The 24,661-nt window shown below is 41.8% G+C and overlaps 1 protein-coding gene across 14 annotated transcripts in view; it reads right to left on the bottom strand.

Annotated features, from left to right (window-relative positions):
- TESPA1 (thymocyte expressed, positive selection associated 1) overlaps positions 1-4,331 on the bottom strand; it is a 35,121-nt gene extending 30,790 nt beyond the window's left edge. For 4 of the 14 annotated variants that reach the window (XM_063785549.1, XM_063785551.1, XM_024347811.3 and 1 more), the window contains exons 1-2: positions 3,735-3,922; positions 3,149-3,320 (exon numbers count right to left, since the gene is read on the bottom strand). The gene's annotated coding sequence lies outside the window, so the exon portion shown is untranslated. Of the gene's footprint in view, positions 1-912; positions 1,104-3,148; positions 3,321-3,734; positions 3,923-4,156 lie in introns of those variants that run through there. The other 10 variants (XM_063785547.1, XM_063785545.1, XM_063785544.1 and 7 more) reach the window with 7 other exon arrangements.
- Between the last annotated feature and the right edge of the window lie 20,330 nt (positions 4,332-24,661).

The raw sequence follows: 24,661 nt of genomic DNA, 5'->3' as shown, positions 1-24,661 counted from the left end.
TTGGAATCAGAGTAAGCCTAATTTGGAATCATAGTTCTGTCTGCTTTCTGCATATTTGTCCTTGGTAACACTATCTTTTCTTCTATACCTAAGTTTCTTTTTCTTTTTCTTTTGTCTTGCTGTGTTACTCAGGCTGGTCTTGAACACCTGGCCTCAAGCAATCCTCCCACCTTGGCCTCCCAAAGTGCTGGGATTATAGGTGTGAGCCACCACACCTAGTCTATACCTAATTTTCTTCATAAAATGGATACTGTGCCAAACTAGTTGGGTGATTGGCAGTTGTAATAGGTAACATATATTAAGTCCCTGATGTATAAAGGTGGGGCTTAATAAGTGATAGATATGATTATGATTATGAATCTCCCCTCAGTCTAAGATGTTCACTAAAGTTGAAACATCTTGAGCAATAAGGAAGGAAAGAAGGAAGGAAGAAGGTGAGAATTGCAGGGTACAGTTGACAGTATAAAATCAAGATGGTGAAAAAGATTTTTTTAATCTGTGTTAAGCAGAGATAAAAAGTAAGCAATGAAAAGTCTTTCTTGCCTGGGGCCTGTCCTAGGGTGGGGGGAGGGGGAGGGATAGCATTAGGAGATGTACCTAATGTAACTGACGAGTTAACGGGTGCAGCACACCAACATGGCACATGTATACATATGTAACAAACCTGCACATTGTGCACGTGTACCCTAGAACTTAAAGTATAATATATTTTTTTAAAAAAGTCTTTCTTTCTTACCTAATTCCCAAAGGGACCAGAGAGATTACCTAATCCTGGTCACTCATTTTGTAGTTGAGGAAACTGAAGAGAGAGAGAAAGGAGGGAGAAAGAGAGAGATTGAGAGAGAGAGGGAGAAGCAGGCTTGCCTGGAGTCACAAAGAATATTAGTGGTTTTAAATGGGAACCAAACTCACAAGTTCTGAGTTCCAGATGCATGCTTTCTTCCTTTATATCATACAGCCTTCTTCCTGCCACACTTGGTTTCCAAGGCCCAGTCCCAGGTTTGTCTTTAGTGCTCTGGGGAACATGTATGAGACAGACCTCTCTTCTCTTCTGTCTGTTTTGTACCTATGCCCCAAGCAGTGCCTGTGAGTTGAGACTGAGACTGAGAGTGAGAACCAGTGTGGGAGGAGAGAAGAAGGAAATGGGGTTTCCATGATGTGGCCCATAAGACCTTCTACATCCACAGCCAAGATATACATCATTACCATCGCAGAGCTGTGGGAAATCCCAGAGTAGCTAACATTTCTCTGTTCATGAACTGGACAAACTCCACCTCAACCCAGGTGGATTGTCCCGCATTTGACATACCCCAATCTGCAACAAATTCTCACATTCCTTCATAGAACTGTCTTCTAGCTCCTAACCCTCTTCCATGTCACTCAGGTTGGAAGATCATCAGAACAAGAATTTCCCTGAGTATAACATTTGAGCATTCTGAGACTTCTATTGTCTAAGGAGCAGTTCAATCTGTTCAGGGAAAAGGGGAGATGTTACTTGGTAAATAACAGAAAGAAGAAATGCCCATTAGTCAATAGAACTCCTATTCCCCTCCCTTTTCATACTCTTTCTCCCACAAATAAGCGTAGCTGAATAAATACTGAAAGAAGACCATCTAAGACCTTTTTCCTCTCCTTCCCTTTCTTCCTTACTTCCACTTTCAGGATATGAATTTTAAGAAAGGCTTGTATAATTGCTACAGGAAATATTAAAGTTGTGGATTTGGAAAAAAATTAATCGCTTGTTCTCAATGTAGGGAGACATCAAATATCTTCATTTGAATGGGCAATAAAGACATCAAGAATAAGAAACAGCAGTTTATCTGAGCTGATTTATAGATGGCTTCATCAAGAGAAAGTAGGAAGAATGAGCAGATTTCTCAACCATTGTGTTAGCTCTGTGAATTCATATCGTTAATTCTTCAGTTTTATTTCCTTGGTAATAAGCTCTGTCCTGCATATATTCATTTTTCTTCTTTCCTGCTTTTCTTTTTCAATATCTACACACTCTCTTCTCCTTGTCCCTCTACTTATTTGACTGAACTCTTTTCTCAATCTAAAATCTGTGTTTAGGCCATTCTGCATCAGGCCTGGGTGTGGTAAGGCACACAATACTGTGGGTACTGGAATATCCACTTTGGTCTTGTGCCTTAGGTGGAAAAGAGAACAGTTGTCAGTTTGCAGGTGGAAATAAACGTGTGATCTTTTCCCCTTACTGTAGCCCAGAAGGAATCTTGTAAGTCACAGCATTGGCTGAGACGAGACCTCCATTTAAATTCTCTACTAGAATCCAAATCAAACATTGAACTGAAAATGACGGTTGGGCCTTCATGTTCACTACATAATGCTGAATCGCAGGGTTCCATCTTAATTTTCAAAAAACCCAAGAGTTATGAGAACATGTTGGTAGCGTGGCTGTAAATGGTTTCTAAACACCCTGGGGTGCATGCGAATAACTCAGATGTTAAATTGCTTTCTATCCCTTCTGCTATATCTTCAGCTTGTTATTTCTGATAATAGTCCAAGTAGAGACAGACAATAAACCTGACTTCCCTTCTTCCTACTAACACTTCATGCTGCAAGAGAATATTACGAGATCTTTATCTCTAATCACTCAGCTGAACAACTATTGAGTCTGATACTTGGACACACAAGTTGAAGGTTCCTACCTCCAACCTCCCATCCTAGGTACTGCCCTGCGCCATCTAGAAAGTCTCCTTACCTCTCTACTCAGGACCATTTGTGGTATACAGAGTCACTAGTACTTCCCTGGATATCTCCTGTAAATGCTCACAGTCTTGTCAAATCACTTCTGTGGAACTCTCCTTTCTTGTCCTTGCCCTGCCCTGGGGACCCACCCTTTTTCTTCCACCCACTGGTGAGCTTAGTGGCACAGAAGGGGCATGGGAAAACCCCAGGGTGGAGGATCTTTCCACTCCTCCATCTACCCCAAAACTCATGTAGGTGGTGACATTCTCTGCCTGCTACCACTGGGGCAAGGGGTGTTGGAGGAGCATGAAGCCCCCAATATTATGTAGGTCAGTGAGAAGGCAACACATCCATCTATCTATCTTTGAGATGTGAACCCTGAAATCTGGTCCTGATGGTGGCTATCCATCTATCTTGAGCCTCCCGGTGAATTTGACCTTACCTCACTCAAGTGTGTACATCCTCCCTCATAGCTGACCTCAATATATCTTGCTGCAGTTTATCTCAACAAGTTTCTTCTACAGCTTCTGAAGAAAGAGGTCATCCCACAGAAAGCAAAGTTGATTTCAGCCAGGTACTCTCAATGGTTGGAGCTATGGACACTAGAGTAGGGCCTGAAATGAAACCGGGAAACTTCTTCCTTGAGAACTTTTCGATGTTATAATCAGATGGAAATTGCAGCAACAATGAGTTCAGCAAGACACAGGTAAGAACTTTGCAGGTGAGAAAGGTGAAAAAAAATTCCTAAAATGTTATTCAAGTCATCAAAGACACCCACGTTTTGAGAATCTAGAAAGATTACCTCTCTGATATTAAAGAGAAAACAAACGAAAGCAAAAGGGCACCCAGCATCGTTCTCCCAGGCATAATGATGGATGCTTTTAAGGTTGAAGTAAGAGTGGTGGGAGATTTTCTCTTGATTTTCCCTTGACTTGACAGCCTGATTTTTCTCTGACATGTTTCCTTCTTTCTCCTAGCATCACCCTAAATCAGTACAGCCTTGAAACTGAGATAAAGGCTGTGCTTACCTGTCTGCTGGTAGAAAGCTGAGTTTGAGGCAAAGCAGTTGTCGAAGCTGGGCCGAGGCCTTCACAGGTGTGGGCACAGAGGTGAAGCGAGTGAGAAAGTATCATGTTGTAGATTATGCCTTTCTCCCTGAACTCATTCAACTGCTGTTGCCTGCTCAAAAGGGGAAGCGGAAATGAGAACACACCACACACACACACATCCACACATGTAGATGCAGTCCCCGCCTCCTGGCCCAGCCACATCCTTTGCTCCGGCTCAGGAGACTGAGCAAAGGACAAACCATCCGTAGACACGGTGCTCACAACTAGAAAGACCTTCCTGCCCCAGAGCTGCCTCTGTCTTTCCAGAAAAACAGGAGATCTTTTCCTATTAAGGCAAAGGTACAGTCCATTTAAAGAGGTGTGTGCAGGAGTCTTCCTACCATATAACTAGAATTCCACTGCTGCAGATAAATCCTTCTGTCCTCAGGAGAGCTGTCTGAAAATGGGAAAGCTCTCTCTCATAAATGATCTGGCGTTTATCTCAGAGAAGATGTTTCCAGCCATATCACACACTTGAGAGGGCTCTGAGCCAGTCGCTCTATGTTGATAACTTTCATACTCTGGTAAATTCCCCCGAAGCTTGTTTTTGAATACTGCCCACTTTTTTTTTCTGTTAGTTTCTTAACTTTGTTTTATGTTCAAACCACTTCAAAGTTTTCGTTTTTGTAATAAATGACTGCTTTCCCCAATGTTTTCAAAGCTGAACTTTTAAAATCGGTTACACCCTGAAGATGTCTTCAGTTTATTGGTTTTCAGTTTGGAAAAGGCTTGTTGAACTCCAAAAGGTTTCTCCCAGGCCTCAATCACTTTCACCCACCGGGGGCATCCAGCACTGCTAACTATCCCTCCTCGCTTCTCCAGTATCTCCGAACACTCTTCTCTGTAGGATGCTGCTGCATTTTGGATATCTTCTTTCTGTCTCTCTCCTGATTCTACTGTTTCCTTCTTTAAATCATTTATTTATGAATGTATATCACAATATTTATTCTACAAGGCACTCCTCTAATGTGTTAATTGTGACTGATTTTCACATGTTCATTACCTTCTTTCTGATTTTTTGGCTATAGGTATAGTTAGATTTTTTTTTACCATGTTTCTAAATTCCATTTCCAATCATCAATAGGACAACTCCATTGAGTATCCATAGTATAGCTATAATATGGTAGAAATAATCCTAAATAAAATTCTTGCTTGGCAAATTAAGTTCTCAAAACATTATTTTCTTCAAGTATAATGTGAGGAAAATAACAATTCTCTCTGTTTCTCACTCAACCCTTCTCCCACGCTATTCTTTTTACGTAGGCATGAAAATATCTAACATATTTTCTCAGGACATAGTAGATGCTAAATATGTGCTTCTCTGAGAATTACCTTCACAGTCAACAAGTAAAATGCTAAATCCAACACGCCCTAATTCTCTTTATTTACTATTCTTTTCCGTACAAATTAACTGTAAAAGCTGAACTAATGGAAACTTAACAACTCTTTTAAATCCTAAGTTTCTAGAATTCAATGTTTTCCTTAACAGTTGTTTTTCAATATGTTTGGGAAATGGAGAATATAACTTCGGTAGTGAGTTTGGAAATATGTGAGAGAGATTTAATTTTCAAAGAAATGGGAAGCTGATACTGGTATTTAGTACCTGAGGGCCAATGATGATAAGTGCTTTTGAAGGGATGGGACTCTTCAGTACAAGGAATAATTGTCCTGGCCCAAATGTCAACATTTTGTTAACATTGATAGTTTGATGGTTAGGAGAGCAGGCTTTAGAGTGAGGCTCTGGCATCAAGTAGCTCTGTAGTCTTGGATACGTTAACATCTCTAGGTCTCAGTTTGTTAGCTGCTAAATGGGGATAACCTTACAGGAGTGGTTGTAGAGCTATAAGAATAAAGGAATACAGAGTATTCAGTCCAGCGCCTACCTTACAGCAAATGCTCAAGAAATTGCAGCTATTTTTAAGACTCTTGAAATATAATAGTTTCTTTTAACTTTTATTTTAAGTTCAGTGGTACATGTGCAAGTTTGTTACATAGGTAAACTCCTGTCATAGGGGTTTGTTGTACAGATTATTTCATCACCCAGGTATTAAGCCTAGTACCCAATAGGTATTTGTTTTGATCCTCTCCCTCCTTCCACCCTCTACCCTCCCATAGGCCCCAGTGTGTGTTGTTTCCCTCTATGTGTCCATGTGTTCTCATCATTTAGCTCCCACTTATAGGTGAGAACATGCGGTATTTGGTTTTCTGTTCCTGTGTTAGTTTGCTAAGGATAATGGCCTCCAGCTCCATCCATGTTGCTGCAAAGGACATGATCTCATTCTTTTTTATGGCTGCATAGTATTCCATGGTGTATATGTTCCACATTTTCTTTATCCAGTCTATCATCACTGGGCATTTGGGTTGATTCCATGTCTTTGCTATTGTGAATAGTGTTGCAGCAAACATACACGTGCTTGTGTCTTTATAACAGAATGATTTATATTCCTTCAGGTATATACTCGGTAATGGGATTGCTGAGTCTAAAGATATTTCTGTTTTTAGGTCTTTGAGCAATCGCCACATTGTCTTCCACAAGGGTTGAACTAATTTACACTCCCGCCAACAGTGTATAAACATTCCTTTTCCTCTGCCACCTTGCCAACATCTTTTATTTTTTGACTTTTTAATAATAGCCATTCTGAGTAGTGTGAGATGGTATCTCATTGTGGTTTTGATTTGCATGAAATATAATATTTTCAGTTTATCCAGAATACTATGTCTATCTGTCAAAATTACCTCACTCATTAAAGATACCATTTCACAAGCAATTGCTAGAGATTTTTTTGTTAATAAAAAAGATGTATTAATTTTTGGTTTTTATTTATATTTATTCTTAATTTTTATGAGTACATATGTAGGTTTATATGTTTATAGTATTTGTGATTTATTTTTTGAAAGAAATATTTTTCTCTTCTACAAGCAGCTTCTGAAAGACAAAGATGAAGACTATATGATTCCTAGGAGGAGGAGGCAGCCCAGGGTATTCCTCTGTTTATCTTCTTTCTCAGTTGTATAGTCTTTCTCTTTCTTTCTTTGTTTCTTTCCTTCTTTCCCTTCCTTCCTTCCTTCCATTCCTTTTCCTTCCTTCCTTCCTTTCTTCCTTCCCTCTTTCCTTCCTTCCCTCCTTCCCTCCTTCCCCTTTCTCTTTTTTCCCTCTCACCTGCCCTTCCCACCCTTTGAAAACATTGTCTCTATATCTTTGGCACCGTGAACTTCTCTGAGCATATATTCCAGGTGCTTCATGAAAACAAAATGACTTGTTCTTTTTATACTAGACGCAGTAGTTCAGGGTTTCTGAAGGTTTTTTTGTGAGCTTGTTCATTTTTTTTCCCTTGGTTAAAAATAAAAACCCTTATGCTAACTGAGATAATGAATTAGCTCTCTACTGCCTATGTGATTCAGCAGTTTGGTGCCTCATCATAGGGCCTATTTGTCATTCCATGGCTCCCTCTCTTGTGTTTTATAGAATTTAGTAAAAACCCTGAACTAGGGGTAAAAGAGCAATCTGAGTTTAAAACTATACTAGTTACTTAATTTCACTGGATATCAGTATCACCTTCTGACAGAGAATATTTTCTAAGATCCTCTTGGCTTTAGATGTCAGTAACACCTGTACAGACTATTTTTCTCTACCCTTTTATAACTGCATGTAGTTTATTATGGAAAATGAAAATATTAAGTGATATTTGGTAAGAAATTATTATAAAGGTATTAGAAAAAGTATTTTGAAAGACTCTTTTCCATTGAAAAGCCAAGTAAATATTGCTTTTGAATAATATTATCCTCTAGACATGTAACCTGATAACACTGATAAATAAGAACAATTTCTGAACACTGATGAGCCCATCAAACAGATGGGCTGTAGTGAGTATAAGTTCTGGAGCTGCAGAACTACAGGCTGAGCTGGCAGGTTGCCCAGACCTGGGGCAGAGCCAGGACAGCTGTCCATAGAGGCTGTCCCAAGACAGAGAAGCTGCTGCTCAGAGCCACTGCTCTGGGCCGAGCAGCTGGGCCCCTCTGCCCAGGCCCAGATGCAAATCATCTGCCTCCATTTCAGCTCTCAACCTTCTTCTTTTTCAGATCCTGGGGTTTGCAAATGCCATTTTTGTTTTGTTTTGTTTTGTTTTGTTTGGCTGTTTTGTTTTTTTTTCTAGGATTCTGTTCCTCCAAATTGCTGATGTGGGAGTTTGAGTGAGTTTGTCTCCTTCCTGTACCAAAGGCTCAAAAGTAGAAAGAGAGAGTGGATAGAATTGTAGGGGAGAGAGCAGTGATTTAACTCACCAAGGATTTTCTGAACTTTCTCCAGGCAGAAAAGTGTCCACCAAGGCCATCTTGTTCTTTTCTCTGCTTCTATGTTCTGGTTGTTAAGGATACAAACAAATGGGATTCTCTAATTTTTCTAACCTACCCATTCTACTAAATTACTCCACTCAATGCCAGAAAGTTCTTCCTTCTGTCTGGCTGTATCTTCCCTCTGTAAGAGTCCAGCAGAACAGAAGAGCAATCCATCTCAGGCCTCTGCAGAGGGTGTTCTTTCAGTGATCTGGATTGTAATTCTACCCAAAATGTATTTTATTGGATACCTTCTGAGTGTCAGAAATGAGATAGATCCCCCCTGGGGAAGGGGCTGAGGGGAGTGTAGAAGGAGAGGAAGATATACAAGGGGGAGAAACGGTATCAAATACTGTCCCTTAGAGGGCTTATTTTCTAGTATGATCAAGTAATTTGGGGAAATACAGGGTTAACAAAAGACAAATATGTTCCTTTAAGGCAGTGGTCCCCAACCTTTTGGCATCAAGGACTGGTTTCATGGAAGACAATTTTTCCATGGGAGCAGGGTGAGGGGGAGGGTTTGGCGATGAAACTGTTCCACTTCAGATGATCATGCCTGCCACTCACCTTCCTGCTGTGAGGCCAGGTTCCTGACAGGCAACCAAACTGTGCTGGTCTGTGGCCCAGGGGTTGAGGCCCCCTGCTTTAAGGCATAACTTCTTGAGGCTTTTAATAGATAACATGAATTGTGACTCTCCTAGAAGGAGAAAGTTTTGTATTTCCCAAATGTATTGGCCTATGGATTCCCCTCCCCTCCCTGCTCCTTCCCTACCCTTCCCTTATCTTTCCTTCCTTCCTTGGAACATCCCGAGGAAATTATTTTGGAAAAGTTTTCTTCCACTACAGCCACTACTCTGGATTAAATCGTGACATTAACATCTTTGATTATATTCAGATGGCTATGAACACAGTATTGACTTCTCAGTGAGCCTATGTTTCATCTTTCTTTTGATCAAGCCCATTTAACTCAGAATCACAGGTCTTAATTGAGTTCTTCCGTGTGATTTGCATGGTGAGTGCTCAGTGTTTTGTAAGCCCATGGAGGAGGACAGAGCCTGGATGTGGGTGTAAGTGCAGTGGAGGAGGAGAGATCTGAGGGTTTCATAGGATGGGAGGCAGGAGCCTTTCAGGGCTAGAGAGAGATCTATCAAGAAAAATCTCATGGACTTGACAAACAAGAAATGTGGAAGAGTTTTAAAACTTGATCTCTCTACCTAAAAGAAAAGAGGGCTTCTAGCAGGGCTCCTCCCTACACCTGGGACCTGGTACAAAGTAAACACTTATAGCAACGGTATAACTATTGATGGGGAAAGAAAGAAGAGGAGGAGTGAAAAGCAGTCAAAATTTTTAGATGATAGAGGATTTAAGGTGGGTTGAGCTATTACCTTAGTATGTTCATCTGCTACAACAGAGAAAATCCCACAAAATGGGTGATTTACAAACAACAGTAATTTCTTTCTGGCAGTTCTGGAGAGAAGTCCAAAATCAAGGTGCTGGCGGATTTGGTGTCTGGTGAGAGCCTACTTCCTAAGTCATAGATACCTGTCTTCTCACTGTGTCCTCATGTGATGGGAAGGGAGAGCTAGCTCTCTGGGGTCTCTCTTATAAGGCCCTAATCCTGATCGTGAGGGCTCTGCTCTCCTGACCTAATCATTTCCCCAAAATGCCACCTCATGATACCATCACCTTGGGGGTTAAAGTTTCAACATATAAATCTGGGGGGCTGGCATGAACATTCAGACTATAGCAACCTTGGAGAAACCATGAAGGGAGCATCAGGGGTTAGTGACTTCATGGATTTGGGGAACATTTAAAACCGGGTTCTTCAGACCCAACATTCTAAAGCCTTGAAAAGGATAGGCATCAAAAGACACGATAGCAGGTAAAATTCGGGCGTCGTTGTAGATTTGGTATAAGGGAAAAATAGGTAGGGTGAATGAATATGGGGTTAGAGATTAGAGGTAGAACATGAAAACATGGGTTATTGTGAGAAAGGGGCAGGAGGTCACAGATTGGAGGAAGGGGCAGATTTTTTTTTTAAGAGCCTAGGTTCTTCTCTCACCTCCACAAAGGGGAGGCGCTGAAGTCTGAGGCCACTCTGCCAAAGTCAGACTGCACTCGCTGTCCACAGGAGACTGGAGACCCTGGTGCGCGGTGGACACAGGTCAAAGCAGAAGAGGGTGTGGGGCAGAACCCAGCAATGAACTGCAGAACGATAGACCAAGGTTTCTGGAAAGACGTTAAGTGTTTCCTCAGTGTAGTGTCAGTTAATCAGAGGGAATGGGACAACTGCAGCCTTCTGATCAGAGGGATATCTGCAGGTGGCGAGATGGTCCATGTGGCACCCCAGAGTATGTTCCAAGCGTGCAGGAGTGTCAGATCCAAGGAGAGTTCTCTCTGTTAGGTTTGAGAAAGAGTAGGAGGAAGAGGTGGAGGAGGAAAAGAGAGAAGAGAGACTGAATCAGAGAGAAGCAGAGAGAGAATCTGAGGGAAATGATTTACATGCAAGAGAAAGTGAAACTGAAGTGTAACCACCCACCCAAACTGCAAAAGGCAACTTCTCTTGTCCACCCACTGGAGGAAACATCTCATCTTTCTCAGGCACCTGGCCTGGCAACACTCATGCTCCTCCCATAGCCTGCCCTGCCTCCCTTAGAAGGTAGGAACAAATGAGAAAGTGGGAGTGAAGGAGATTTAAATGACTTAAAGTGCTCCACAGCTACATATTATAATTTTCCCTATACTTACATTGAACCTGTCCCTTTTGGCCTATGTGTTAAGGAGTGAGAAGTAAAAAATCCTGTCCTTTAGGCCTTACTCTGCTTCTTTTCTGGGTTTCAGAGTCCTTAAATGTAAAATGAGGAAGTAAAAATAAATTGTCTTTAGGGTTCTTCCCAGTGTAATGTTTTATATTTCTGATAATACTATCATTTAATGAGTGAATACTCTGCGAAAAATGACTAATATATCTTAACTTGAATCCTGAAAACAATCTCAAAAGTGGATATTGTGATCCATAGATGAATTAAGTAAGATTGTGTCTCTTTCTGACTTTTCCCACCCTGCAAACCTCTGTCTTCACAGATGAACCCCCAACCTGTTACACAGTCATGCATCACTTAGTGACGGGGACATGCTCTGAGAAATGCGTCCTTGTGTGAACATCACAGAGTGCATTTACACAAACCCAGATGGTATAGCCTACTGCACACCTTGGCTATATGATGCAACCTATTCCTCCTCGGCTTCAAATCTGGACAGCATATTACTGTACTGAATGCTGTAGGCAATTGGAACACAGTGGGAAGTGTTTGTAGCTCTTAACACATCTTAACGTAGAAACAGTACAGTAAAAATATAGTATAAAAGATAAAAAATGGTACACCTGTAAAGGACACTTACCATGAATGTGGCTTGTAGAACTCGAAGTTGCTCTGGGTGAGTGAGTGAGTGGGTGCAGGTGACCGTGAAGGCCTAGGACATTACTGTACATCACTGTAGACTCTATGAACACTGGACACTTAAGCTACACTAAACTTACTTAAAGATATTTTTCTCTCTTCATTAATAAATTAAACTTAGCTTACTGTAATTTTTTTATTTTATACGATTTTAAATTTTTGACTTTTTTGTTAATAACACTTAGCTGAAAACACACATTGTACAGCTGTACAAAAATATTTTATTTATATCCGTATTTGATAAGCTTTTTTAATTTTTAAATTATTTTATTTTACTTTTTAAACTTCTAAAAAAAATTATGACACAAATACACACATTACTTTTGGCCCACACAGGGTCAAGATAATCAATATCACTGGCTTGCACCTCCACATCTTATCCCACTGGAAGGTCTTCAGGGGCATGGAGCTGTCATCTCCCTATGATGACGATGCCTTCTGGAAGAGGTCCTGAAGGACCTGCCTAAGGCTGTTTTACAGTTCACTTTTTAAACAAGTAGAAGTAGTGCACTGTAAGACAACAATAAAAAGTATAGTGCAGTAAACACATAAACTACATAAACTATACATAACTATACAAAAACTATACATAACTATACAAAAACTATACATAAAAGTATAGTGCAGTTTAGTATATGTATAGGTACAGAGCAGTATACATAAAAGTATAATGCAGTAAATACATAAACTACATACAAAAATTGTTACTCCAGTAACAGTTGTTTATTATCATTATTAAATATGTACTATACGTAGATGTATGTACTATACTTTTATATGACTGGCACGCAGTGTTTGTTTACACGAGCAATCAACACAAACATGCAAGTAAACGTGAGTAATGCATTGTGCTACCACATTACCATGGCTACAACGTCACTAGGTGATAGGAATTTTCCAGCTCCATTGTAATCTTACGAGACTGTGGTATATACGGTCCATCCTTGATCAGAATATTGTTATGCAGCTGAAGACTGTACTCCTAATGGCCACCAGGTGGCAGCCTATACCCATTCTTTAATCTCACAGTTACATAGATGGAAATCTCAGATTAGCCCACTGCCCAGGAGGTTGTCTAACCCAGACTGATGAATTAACCCGATTATGGAGTATCTGGACAACCCCTGTTTGTCTGATTTGTATCACAGGAGATTGAACGAATTTAGGAGCTGAATAAGCAATCGAAGATTTCTTCCTTTTATTTTTTTGGATTTCTTTTTCGTCTTTGGAGACGGGCCTGGGCCCCCCTAGGGCCCAGGCTGGAGTGCAGTGGCACAGTGATGGCTCACTGCTGCTTCGACCTCCTGGGCTCCAAAGATCTTCCAACCTCAGCCTCTCCAGTAGCTGGGACTAGGCACCACCACCATGCCTGGCTAATTTTTTTGTAGAGACAGGATCTTACCTAGTTGCCGAGGCTGGTCTCAAACTCCTGGGCTCAAGCAATTCTCCCCCCTCAGCCTCCCAAAGTGCTGGGATTACAGGTATGAACTACCACCATGCCCGGCCAGATTGCTCATTTTAAATTAAAGAATTTTCAGGGTTGAATAGAATTTCAAAAGGTTAAGGAGTAAAAAGAAGTCTGTACTCACAGAGAGATCTGAGTGAGCATAAATACCAAGATGGAAAAGTATAGGGTATGTTTGGGAAAAATCAAGTAGCTCAGCATGGCTATACTGTGAGTTGTGTTATGAGAAAGAGTGAGTGGAACCTAAGATAATTAACCTAAATTAAGTTTAGATCTAAGAAATCTTGAATACCATATTTTGGGTTATGAAATTTGTTTTAACTTTAACAGTTTTCCTTTGAAATAGAGAACTTCTGTACACCTGTCACTCTGACTTAAAATTGTTAATATTTTGCTTTATTATAATGTATTTTTTCCCAACATTTTGAGAATCAGTTGTAGATATTATGCCCCTTTGCCTCTTAAAATTAAAGACGATAATTTTCATAACTATAGTATAATTATCAAAATTTTAAAAATTAACATTGATACAATGATCTAGTTTACAGACTTTATTGTTTTCCAAATAATATGTAGGATCACACACTGCATATAGTTTTCATGTCTCTTTTGTCTCCTTAAATCTGAAATTCTTTCTCTACTTTATCTTTCATGGAAATTGACTTTTTTTCCTTTCCAATTTTTGTTTTAGGTTCAGGGGTACATGTTACATGGGTAAATTGGGTGTTGCGGGGTTTGCTGTACACATTCTTTCATCACCCAGGTAATGAGCATAGTACCTAATGGGTAGTTTTCTGATCCTCAACCTCCTCCCACTCATTACCCTCAAGTAGACCCAAAGTTGCTTCCTGCTTTGTGTCCATGGTGTACTTGATGTTGATATTTTTAAAGAGTATAGTCCTTCTCTTCTGTAGAGCATCTCTCAATTTGATTTGTCTGCAGTTCATGTGATTCAATCTGCGTTAGACAATTTTGTCAGGATTACTACATGTGATGATGTCTCCCCAGTGCATCACATCAGGAAGTATGTAGTTATCAGTTTTCCTATTATTGGTAATATAATGTGGTATTCTTTTTTTCCACTGTAAATTTATAATTTTCCTTTTTAAATTAAAAAGTACTTTTAAATATTTTCAAACTATGTCAATATCCTATTCCTTATTAAGCTTTCAACTCTCACCTACTAGTTTTGGTATTTTATCTTCTTAAGAGTTGGGAGTCATCAAAAATATATTGAGCTGGATAGGATAAAATCAGAACCATGTTTAGAAATGTCACCCTAGAAACTGTGAGTGTGTGATTTTACTATCTTCAACTCTGTTACATTGTAGACCTTCCTTTTTTTTTTGGTTTGTTTTATTTTTTGAGATGGAATCTCGCTCTGGCTCCCAGGCTAGAGTACAGTGGTGTGATCTCAGCTCACTGCAGCCTGTGCTTCCTGGGTTCAAGCAAATCTCCTGCCTCAGCCTTCCGAGTAGCTGGGATTACAGGCGCCTGCCACCACACCCAACTAATTTTTGTATTTTTAGTAGAAATGGGGTCTCACCATGTTGGCCAGGCTGTTCTCGAACTCCTGACCTCAAGTGATCTGTCCGCCTCAGCCTCTCAAAGTGCTGGGATTACAGGTGTGAGCCACCGCACCCAGCCTAGGCCTTCCTTTTGTCTGGGACTCTGGTACCCAAGTTCTGACCTGCTCCAGGTAATCTTTTAACCTTGAGTCTAGCACATACGAATCTTGGTAGATTGGGGATGCCCTCCTATCAGGCCAGTGCAGCCCAGGCTCAGATCACGCATTTTGGATGGATTTGTTCCTTTGGGCAGATTCCCTTGTGCAAGGAACAACCAGCACAATCATAAGTGCAGAGACCTAACAGCTCTGGATTAAATTTGGAAAACATTAGAATATGGGAGAAAAGAAACATACATTAAGCTCTTCCAACTCACCCATCTCTCTTCTGGTTGTTTCTCTGTACATCCTCTCATGTAAATCTCACAGCAACCCTTCAAGGCAGGCACTAGCATTCCAGTTATACAGATGAAGAAACTGAGGTTCAGGAGTCTCTGTAGAAGGCCACGATTTAAAGCTTGATGTCTCTGATTCCGAACCTATATGCATTATATACGCTACTTTATAATCCATTGATTGCAGTGACAATACTAACATTGGCTTGTCACTGACATACCAGCTTTTTAAATACACATTTTCCTCACATTCTCATGACAAGTTGTGGGAAATGGAGAGCAGATGCCAATTGTCTCATTTGACAGATGAAAATCAATGCCCACACAGCTAGTGGGAAAATCAAGTCTTTTGACTTTTAGTCAAGAGATCTGTGTAATTTTACCATGTGCCCTTTTTGGGCACGTGTGGATTTAGGGGAGTGAGGGAGAAGAGATGAGGAGAGAAATCTGTAGGGGTGGAGTACATCAGCAGGAGGAAATCTGTACAATCAAGATGGCTTCCTGAACGTGAGCTGTGGGGCTGCCCAGCGATGCCCGCAGGCTTCAGGATGCAGGACACATCTGCGCCCCTGGTTCCTCTTGCCAGAGCCCAGGAGATTGGCAGGGACCCTAGGGAAGACCCAGTTCTGGGTGCAGGGCAGATGCTGAGCAGCTGAGCAAGCAGAACTCTGCAGGCGGGCGTTGGGGGTTCTCCTCCAGCTAACGTGGGTTTCCAGAGGCCTGAGGGCACAGCTTCCATATCTTCCTCCTTTGGGAGGAGGAAAGCTGGCTTCTCTTGCCTCTGACTCCCAGTGGTTCTCAAGGCCCCAGTGGGAGGTATTTGCCTGGGAAAAACAGAGCTGAAAGAGCAACAGAACCTCAAAGTATGAAGGAAAAGGAGAAACTGGCTTCTCCTCTGCTTTTTCTTAGAAGACAAGAGGCAGTTAGGGTAGGGCCAGAATGATTTTGCGAGTCCTTGGAGGGGAGAGGAAAGGTTAAAAGCCACAGGGAAAATTAACTCTGAGGGTAAAGAAAAGGATCCCCAGTGTATCCCTACATGTCTACCTACTCTCTGCAATAACAGACAGACATCTGAGTGGGACTGGCTTAGGTTTGTCATAAAGAAAGATTTCTATGGATCTCCAAGATTTTCTGACAACGGGAGGGATGCGTTGATGCCTGGAGGGGCCGTGTGTTCCATAGGGAGGCAGTGACTAGAGAATGGGCTGTCTGGGTTTGACTCCCTGCTCTGTCATTAACCTGCTATTTGAATTTGGGCAAGTTACACAGCCTTGAAGCCTTCGCCTTCTCATGTAACACGAGATGATCATAGTGGCGACCTCAAAGTGATGTGCAAGTGAAATGAGGGAGTATGTAAAGCTTAGTATATCATCTAGCACATAAGAAGGGAGCAGAGACTTTAGCTGTTGTCACATTTGTCACTTACAGTGAAAGAGCATTGGGTTGAGGGTGAGGAAACCTGGTTTCTATTTGTTTCTTTCTGTATATCCAGCTCTTTCCTCGGCAAACAATATCTTCTTCTTTTCCCCATATGTCCTCTGGTAAAGAGGCAGTATTGCATAAGATCCAAATTCTATTTTAACTTCTGATAGTAACTCACATTTTGAGCGAATGCAAATTACTTTACCACTCTGAGCCTCAGTTTCCCCATATATAAACGGAGAGGATAATAGCTATTTGGAGTTGTGGATTATTAGCATAGTGTTTAGAGTCAGACAAGCCTGGATTTGAATCATACCTTCAAAACTTACTAGCTATGTGACTGTGGGCATTTTACTTAAAGTCTCTGAGCCTCAGTTTCCTCAATTGTTACAGGAGGATTATAACACCTAACACTTTTGTTGAGCTTGGCAAGGACTACTTAAGACAGTAAGTGTAAGCTCCTTAACCTAGAGCCCAGCTGAAAGTAAGTACCCTGGCAGCAAATTTGTACCTGGTAGCTTTCCTGTATGAACGAATGAAATCACCTAAGAAGTATTCTTTTAATCACATCTCTTCTGCCTGAAACAAAAAGGAGATAATACATGTGCAAATTTCATGTCTTCATTCTGCTTCCCCCATTTAGATTGATCCACTGAAAAAGTATCTAAGGATATTTGTCCCAAATTCAGCCATAACCTGCCCCAACATCCCCCATCTATTCCCTCCAGGGTAACTCACAAGGCCCATCCATCAACTCTCAAGCTCACCTTTGTCATGCAGAGTGGACCGGCCTGGAGCTACGAATCCCCCTCCCCCAACACCCAACACCCCAACACACACACACACATATATACTGCACACTAATTTCTCAAAAGCCAAATTAAAGTCACCGTCCATCCACTGCCAGAAGCCCCTTTCCTCTTCCTCACTCCCAAAGGAATCCTCACCCTCCATAGACATCACCCTCCCCCCAGCTCCATCCTCTATCACAGACACACACTGGTCACCATCCCACTTCTCCTCCCCTTCTCTATTGCTCAGTAATTATATTCTCCGCCTCCCAGTGTCATGCTAATATAAGCTCCTGGCACAGCTGCCCAGATTAAATTAGAGCCCAAACCAGCAGGCCGACTAATTATATTTTCTGGGATGGAATTGTCTTCCCCCACCTTTGGGGTACAGGGCCAATAAAAAGTAAATGAGCACTGCCAATATTTGCAGAGGATATTTGACTCTTCTTGCCTGGGTGGTTTTGTCTTCCCCAACCAATCTGGGCCCTTGAATTAGATTACACCAGAATGGGAGAAGAGAGTTTTACTCAAATGACCCTTCTAAGTCCCATCCATTGTCCTGCAGGTCAGCTCAGCTGGGCCTGACCACCACCATCAGGCTAAGGAAGAGAACATAGCATGGAACTCTTTCTCGTGAATGAGACTCTTCTGCTACCTTTGTGAGTCCCTCCCTTGTTCCCAGCACCAAAATCTTTCCTTCAGATACTCACTGCAACCTGTCCTGAAATGATTGTTGCTGAATTCTTTTTACTTCTGTCTCATGTGAAAAAGAGTGTTGCTTCCCTTACAGAACACTGTTTCAAGGCTGATTCTTCAACTTTTACCTTTCCTTATTTATGGCTGGAACGACATAAAAGTTTCAATTGTGAAAAGAAATATTTTAGACAAGTTAAATTTAACAGAGTTTAATAGATTTTTTAATTAAATTTCTTTTTCTTTTTGCAGAGACACGGTCTTGCTATCTTGTCCAGGCTGGTCTCAAAATCCTGGGCTCAAGCAATGCTCCTCCTTTGACCTCTCAAAATGCTGGAATTACAGGTGTGTGGCATTGTGCTGGCCAACAGAGTTTAATTGAACAAGAAAAAAAAAGATTCATGAATTGGGCAGCCCCCAGAATCACAGCAGATTCAGAGAGGCTCCAGGGATGCCTGGCGGTCAGAGTGAGTTTATGGACCAAAAAAGGAAAGTGATTTACATAAAACGGAAGTGATGTACGGAAATAGCTAGGCTGGTTACAGCTTGGCATTTTGCCTTACTTAAACATGGTTTAAACAACAGCCTGTGAATGGCTGGAGTATGGCTACTGGGATTGGCTGAGACTCAGCTTTTGTTACAGAAGCATACTCCTCAGTTAGATTTCCACCCTGCCTACCTACTAAGTTCGGTTATGGTTCATCCACAAGGACTTAAGTATGAAAGTACGGAAGCTTTCCAAGCCCAGGTTTTGGTTCGATGTAAAACAATTTCCCTAGAGACAAGGTTTACTTAATTTCTTGATTCCACAAACATTTATTGCGCACTTGCCATATGCCACATACTGAGATGGGTATTGAAACATGTAAAGGCATACTTCTTGTCTTCAGAAAGATCAGGACCTCATGATGGCTCTAAATGTGTGTAGATATGCAGAAATCAAGAAATCTGTGCAAGGCGCAGTGGCAGCACAAGAGGCTTGCAATAAGAATCAGAAAAGGCATCATTGACGAGGTGATTCTTGGTGAGGTTTTGAAAAATTGTTCAGAAGGCCAATAAAATAAGGATAGGAATTCTGGGTACAGAGAGAAAAGATATAGAGACAAGAAAGTCATAGCAATTTCATGACCTGCACGCATAAAGGATAAGACGAAAGGAGTAGCCAGAGACGGCCTTGAACAGCTGACGGATGTTTTACTTCTGGAGTTTTCTGGACCCCAAATTCATGTCCTCCTAACTGAGGGAGAGCGGATCTGCCTCTTAAAGGTCTGGGCAACCCCAGTTAGGGCCCTTTCTTTTGCCACCAACTTTCCTCTCAAATTTGCCTACAATGATCCCTCCCACAAATAATTGTCCCATTTTTGTGTGACTACTTCCTTTGGAAGTGCATTTAAGGAAGAATCTGATATTTCAAAGCATTGAAGGAAAAATTTCTGGTAGTAGAATTTCTAAAAACAAAAGAAAACCTCTGACTGGATCTCTGATGTTCTTCCATATACTCAGCAACCTTCTCTGCCTCTTTAGTCATTCATTTGATCATTTAGCGCCAAGTTTTCAGCACCTTACCAAGCACTGCTCTAGAGATGATCCAGGGTAGAAGAAAAGGAGAGTCTTTCCCCTGCAGGAACTCAGTCTAGAGAAAGAGAGACAGATGCATAGATAATTAGAAGTTGCAATGAGAGCTCAGAGGAGGGGCATTGTGTTTATTTCCAGTCACTGCCATTAACAAAGTACTGGAAATTGAGTGATGTTTATTGTAGGGTAGCAGCCTGAAATCAAGGTATCAGCTGGCCACATTCCATGAAGCTTATAGGGGAATTCTCCCTTGTCTTCTCCTAGATTCTGGTGGTGTGCTGGCAATCTTTGGCATTCCTACTCCTGTAGATGCGATACTCCAAATCTCTGTCTTCACATGGAGTTCTTTGTGTGTGTTTTTGTCTTCACATAGTCCCCTCCTTTTTTTTTTTTTTTTTTTAAGATGGAGTCTCGCTCTGTTGCCCAGGCTGGAGTGCAAAGGTGCCATCTCAGCTCACTGCAACCTCTGCCTCCCGGGTTCAAGCGATTCTCCTGCCTCAGCCTCCTGAGTAGCTGGGATTACAGGCCCGCGCTACCACACCCTGCTAATTTTTGTATTTTTAGTAGAGATGGGGTTTCACCATTTTGGTCAGGCTGGTCTCAAACTCCTGACCTTGTGATCTGCCTGTCTCACCCTCCCAAAGTGCTGGGATTACAGGCATGAGCCACCACACCCGGCTCATAGTCGCCTTCTTATAAGGACAACAGTCATATTGGATTAGGGTCCACCCCACTCCAGTATAACTTCACCATCATTTAACTAATTACTCCTGCCATCGCCCAGTTTCCTAATAAGGTCACATTCTGAGGTTCTCATTAGGATTTCAAAGTATCTTTTTCGGGGGAAACACAATTCCACTTGTAATGGGCACCTAATTTTTCATAGGTGTGTCAAGAAGGTTCTTAGAAGCAGGAATGATTGAAGTGTTTATTCCAGAGAGTCAAGTAAAAATGAACTAAAACAGTGATTTAGAGAGAAATGGTCCCATGGAGGAAATGACATGAGAAGAGACGTGTGAGTGTATAGAAAAGGCACAAATAGACCAGGGCAGTGTGAAGAACTTCCTGTAGCTGTAGTATACAGTATTCAAAAACAAAGTGGTGAATGATGGTATGTGAGAAAGGCACGCGGACCAGATAGTTACGGGCTTGGTAGCTGTTTTATCCTGGTATCAGTTGAGACCATTTCTTACTTATGGACTTGGGATTTACTGCCCTGACACCACTGAAAAGCAGGAGGCTGAGCAGTTAGTAAGTGTGATGTGGGAAAGGGGAAGTGGGAGACAGCTCTGTCCTCAGCAGCTGCAATGGTCCCCCTGCTCCCCTCCTTCCCTTCCAGAGTAGGCACAGCCATCATCACTGGACTTTCCTGTGAAATGTAAATCCCATCAGAAAGAGACTCTGTTGTATTCATCCATATATTCTCAGCACAACAGCTGGCCCAGTGTACACACTGAATTTAGATTGGTCGAATGAACGAATAGATGGAAAAGTACATTTAGCTCAGCAAGACCCTGAGCAGGCCCTGCTCACCAAGTAATGCACCTAGGCGGATGCCATTTACACATCCTGATGCCTACTTTACTTCTCTTTGCTTCTCTGTCTTTAAGATTCCATCAGGGAAGGTCTTTCAAGTGATAAAGAAAGACTCGCAGAAGTCTCTAGTAATCTGTGTTTACTACAAGGCTATGTGGGGAAGTGAAATGGTACGGGAGTATACAGCAACAGAAGCCTGATTATTCCGAGTCCCAGGGATGCCAGGATGGTGAGCACAGGGAGGGAGAATGAGATAATTAAGGCACCAACTTGGACTCGAACTCACTTTCTGTGTATACTTAATATTGTTACTTCCCAAGAGAGGATCTGCTAAGTTCCTCTCACCAACATCCAAAATGAAGCATTTCTACTGGCGAAAGTTTTGTCTTTGGCCCCTTCAGAGGGGTTTGGTCTCTACGTCAAAGCTACACAAGGTCTTCTCTGACCCTTAGCCCAATCAGCTACACTGTTGGGCTTTAATTTTTACACAACACCTATATTATAATTTTAGAGAGAATGAACCACTGTTCTCAGAAAGGGACAGTAGACCAAACAACTTATTTTAAGACCTCTCTTCAGAATAAACCACTGACTGTATCAGCATGATATAGGTCTGGAATTCCGTAGCCCGTGAGAATTTTTACACTTCCTAAACACATGCCTTATATGGACATATTTCTGTCTTTCATGCTGTCTTTCAAGCATTTCCTCACTCAGTTATCTGTCTCCCCAACCACTCTGAGCAATGAGAAGATTATGAACTTTGCAGTCAGGCAGACAAGGGTTAGAGTCCTGCCATGGCATTTAATAAGTTTGCACATTGGGTGATTAATGTTCCTCTTAGCTCCTCAGTGTCCTTATCTGTTGTAAAAGATGCAATAGGCTGGGCGCGGTGGCTCATGCCTGTAATTCCAGCACTTTGGGAGGCTGAGGCAGGTGGATCATGAGGTCAGGAGATCGAGACCTTCCTGGCTAACACGGTGAAACCCCGTCTCTACTAAAAATACAAAAAATTAGCCAGGTGGGGTGGCACCTGTAATCCTAGCAAATCGGGAGGCTGAGGCAGGAGAATCTCTTGAACCCAGGAGGTGGAAGTTGCAGTGAGCTGAGATCGCGCTGCTGCACTCCAGCCTTGGCGACAGAGTGAGACTCCATCTTCAAAAAAAAATGCAATAATGTTTCTTCATAATTTATGTTGAGTATTAAATTAGAAAATGGTGTGAAATTAGCTGAAGACATGCCAATTTTCTTTCTCATTTCCTTAAGGGCAAAGATAATTTGTCGGAGTTCTTTGTAAGCATTTTCCTAGGACCCGTTTCAGAGCAGGCACACGGTTTGCTTATTGATGGACTAAATCAGTTTGAACATATGTCTGAAAGAACATAGCTTACAAGGCATAACAAACATTATAGCTACAGACAACAATGAATCTGGGTCTGAAGTTCAAAATTGTAAGTGTTCCTGGCCGGGCGCGGTGGCTCACGCCTGTAATCCCAGCACTTCGGGAGGCCGAGGCGGGTGGATCACGAGGTCAGGAGATCGAGACCATCCCGGCTAACACGGTGAAACCCCGTTTCTACTAAAAAATACAAAAAATACAAAAAATTAGCTGGGCTTGCTGGCGGGCGCCTGTAGTCCCAGCTACTCGGGAGGCTGAGGTGGGAGAATGGCGGGAACCCGGGAGGCGGAGCTTGCAGTGAGCCGAGATCGCGCCACTGCACTCCAGCCTGGGCGACAGAGCGAGACTCCGTCTCAAAAAAAAAAAAAAAAAAAAAAAAAATCCTGTAACTGGCGCTGCTTTCAGAATACGGGAAAGGAACGTATAATTTGTTTCTTGCCTAATTTTGAAAATGCTGCAGAGCCTGAGCGGTTTACTAGACCTGCTCCCTCATTAGCAGTTCCTCGTGTCCCTTTGCTGCTTTTTATGGCCAATTTTTTCTGTACATGTATCCACCCAACCAAAGGATGAGTTATCCAAGAGCAAGGTATGGAGAGGAGTAGAGAGGATTGGAGGGGAGGAAATCATCCAGGAGAAGGAAGAGAGCTGATGGGGAGAAGAGGGGCGGATTCTAGACAAAGACAGAGAAGGCAGAGTTCTACATCTTTTTTCTCATTTTAAGCCATTCTCCTTTCTCTTTTTTGCAGACTGACTCTTCAAATAAATTATTTGACCTCCCGCTATGTCCTCTTGCCATGCATGTATATTCTATAACACATTTAATTCAATCGTTTCTACAGTGTCTTAAGCATTTTAAAGTCATAAGCTCCTTGAGGCATAGGACAAAGATATTTGTTTTGAGTAAAGAATTCTCAACAATAACTTCTCCCTGGAAAAGAGAAAAGGATTTCTTTCATAATAGGAGGGATCTAGGACAAGCTGAAACCAAGGTAGAACATCTGACTGTAAGTGTCAGGAGATTTTTTCCTAAGAACAGCTGTGAAATTTAATTTTCAAGTTTGGATTTAAACATAAACAACATCGTTCAATTGGAAAGAAACTCGTTAGTCCAATTGCTCCACTAGATCCCCAGTGCCTGGAGCAATGCCTGGGAATCATAAATACTTTGTAAACATTTCTGCAATGATGTCAGGTTGTCACATCAATAATGTGGGGATTGTCGAGATAACCAGAGTTCTGCTCAACATACTGTACTGTGTTTTGTGTTGCAGAGACTACACTGAGGAGTATGACAAGTTTTCAGCTTGAGAAGGGCTTGCATTCTGTAGGAGAAATGAACAAACAGCATTAATGGTGATGATGCAACATGGAACAAGTGCTATGACAGAGATTAAAAAACAAGTGCTTGTTCATCTACTGGAAAGACAGAAGACCGATTCAGCCTGGACAGAAAAATCCCTGAGAAGATGGTATGGACTAAACAAATAAATGGGAGTTTAACAAATAAAGAATAAAAATTATTTTATTTTATAAAGGGAGGCACAATAATCTAATCTGAATATGATTTGGATGTGAGTAAGGGTTGCAGGAGGTGAGTAAGGGTTGCAGGAGATGAGGGAGGGAGTGTGTAGATATCTGGGGTGAAAGCATTTCTGGCTGAGAAGACAGCAAGTGCAAATGCCCTGAGACAGGATCAGGGCTTTTGAGGAATCACAAAAAAACCCAATGATCTTGGAATAGAATGTGCAAGCCAAAGTGGGTCCAAGACCAGATCAGAGTGATAGGAAGGGGAGGGGGGTAGAATATGTAGAGCCTGGGATGTCACTGTAAGAACCTGGGCTTTTACTCTGAGTAAAATATGAAGTCATTAGAACTTTTGGAACCAAAAAGGGGCAGAACTGTCTCTCTCACTGCTGTGTTGAGAATAGAATGAAAGGATCAAGGACATAAGTCGGAAGACCAGTCAGGAGACTATGGTGGTATTCCAGGTAAAACATGATGTGTCTCAGACAAGGGTGGTGGCAAAACTAGTGGGATTCTTAAATTTTGGACGTGGGATCAATAAAAATGTGTTGATGGATTGGAAGCATAAGAGAAAGGGCACCCAGGAATGACCTTAAGTTCTTGGCCTGAGCGACTGGGGAAAGGAGGTTGCCAATAGTAACTGAGAACCTGAAGCTTGGAGGAGGAGTGGTATAGGGGACGAGCAG

Source organism: Pan troglodytes, chromosome 10 (genome assembly GCF_028858775.2).
Source record: "Pan troglodytes isolate AG18354 chromosome 10, NHGRI_mPanTro3-v2.0_pri, whole genome shotgun sequence".
Taxonomy (NCBI): domain Eukaryota; kingdom Metazoa; phylum Chordata; class Mammalia; order Primates; family Hominidae; genus Pan; species Pan troglodytes.
The sequence above is the reverse complement of the archived record's forward strand: the minus strand, read 5'-3'. Positions and strand labels throughout refer to the sequence as shown.